Raw genomic sequence first — 2,500 nt, forward strand, 5'->3', positions numbered from 1 at the left:
TTTATATGAAAATTTTTAACTTGTATGAATTCATTAACTTAGTATCTATATGAAAATTATTTAGTATTTATATGAAAATTATTTACTTGTATGAATTCATAAACTTAGTATCTATATGAAAATTATTTAGTATTTATATGAAAATTTTTTACTTGTATGAATTCATAAACTTAGTATCTATATGAAAATTATTTAGTATTTATATGAAAATTTTTAACTTGTATGAATTCATAAACTTAGTATCTATATGAAAATTATTTAGTATTTATATGAAAATTTTTTACTTGTATGAATTCATAAACTTAGTATCTATATGAAAATTATTTAGTATTTATATGAACATTTTTTACTTGTATGAATTCATAAACTTAGTATCTATATGAAAATTATTTAGTATTTATATGAAAATTTTTAACTTGTATGAATTCATTAACTTAGTATCTATATGAAAATTATTTAGTATTTATATGAAAATTTTTTACTTGTATGAATTCATAAACTTAGTATCTATATGAAAATTATTTAGTATTTATATGAAAATTTTTAACTTGTATGAATTCATTAACTTAGTATCTATATGAAAATTAATTAGTATTTATATGAAATTTATTAAGTATCTATATGAAAATTATTTAGTATTTATATGAAAATTATTTACTTGTATGAATTCATAAACTTAGTATCTATATGAAAATTATTTAGTATTTATATGAAAATTTTTTACTTGTATGAATTCATAAACTTAGTATCTATATGAAAATTATTTAGTATTTATATGAAAATTTTTAACTTGTATGAATTCATTAACTTAGTATCTATATGAAAATTATTTAGTATTTATATGAAAATTTTTAACTTGTATGAATTCATTAACTTAGTATCTATATGAAAATTATTTAGTATTTATATGAAAATTATTTACTTGTATGAATTCATAAACTTAGTATCTATATGAAAATTATTTAGTATTTATATGAAATTTTTTTACTTGTATGAACGTGGTTTCGGCGTTTTGGCTCTTTATATGGGGTTTCGGCTCTTCGCAAATAGGGACAGTAGGAATCTCCTGAATTCCTTTTTGCGCGTCACTAATAAGATGACGATGCATTTGGCTACGTAAATAAAATCATTTTTATGCCCGCCGTTTAACCAAACTTAGTTTTTTTTATATGCAAATATACGTGGTTTCGGCGTTTTGGCTCTTTATATGTGGTTTCGGCTCTTCGCAAATAGGGACAGTAGGAATCTCCTGAATTCCTTTTTGCGCGTCACTAATAAGATGACGATGCATTTGGCTACGTAAATAAAATCATTTTTATGCCCGCCGTTTAACCAAATTTAGTTTTTTTTATATGCAAATATACGTTTTTTCGGCCTTTTGGCTCTTTATATGTGGTTTCGGCTCTTCGCAAATAGGGACAGTAGGAATCTCCTGAATTCCTTTTTGCGCGTCACTAATAAGATGACGATGCATTTGGCTACGTAAATAAAATCATTTTTATGCCCGCCGTTTAACCAAATTTAGTTTTTTTTATATGCAAATATACGTTTTTTCGGCGTTTTGGCTCTTTATATGTGGTTTCGGCTCTTCGCAAATAGGGACAGTAGGAATCTCCTGAATTCCTTTTTGCGCGTCACTAATAAGATGACGATGCATTTGGCTACGTAAATAAAATCATTTTTATGCCCGCCGTTTAACCAAATTTAGTTTTTTTTATATGCAAATATACGTTTTTTCGGCCTTTTGGCTCTTTATATGTGGTTTCGGCTCTTCGCAAATAGGGACAGTAGGAATCTCCTGAATTCCTTTTTGCGCGTCACTAATAAGATGACGATGCATTTGGCTACGTAAATAAAATCATTTTTATGCCCGCCGTTTAACCAAATTTAGTTTTTTTTATATGCAAATATACGTTTTTTCGGCGTTTTGGCTCTTTATATGTGGTTTCGGCTCTTCGCAAATAGGGACAGTAGGAATCTCCTGAATTCCTTTTTGCGCGTCACTAATAAGATGACGATGCATTTGGCTACGTAAATAAAATCATTTTTATGCCCGCCGTTTAACCAAATTTAGTTTTTTTTATATGCAAATATACGTTTTTTCGGCCTTTTGGCTCTTTATATGTGGTTTCGGCTCTTCGCAAATAGGGACAGTAGGAATCTCCTGAATTCCTTTTTGCGCGTCACTAATAAGATGACGATGCATTTGGCTACGTAAATAAAATCATTTTTATGCCCGCCGTTTAACCAAACTTAGTTTTTATATTATACAATATACCATTATATTAATTTTTGTATATTTCAATTGCTTTTCAGTATATTGTAAAAGTCGTTTGATAACTTTGCGTTCAAAGCTGTATCTTTATGTTAAGGTTCTCTCTAACAACTATTCAATATACCATTATATATTCATTTTTGTATATTTCAATTGTTTTTCAGTATATTGTAATAGTCGTTTGATAACAATCTATATAACACTACCTTATGTTCTCAATGAATA

This window comes from Zeugodacus cucurbitae, chromosome X, assembly GCF_028554725.1.
Source record: "Zeugodacus cucurbitae isolate PBARC_wt_2022May chromosome X, idZeuCucr1.2, whole genome shotgun sequence".
Lineage (NCBI taxonomy): Eukaryota > Metazoa > Arthropoda > Insecta > Diptera > Tephritidae > Zeugodacus > Zeugodacus cucurbitae.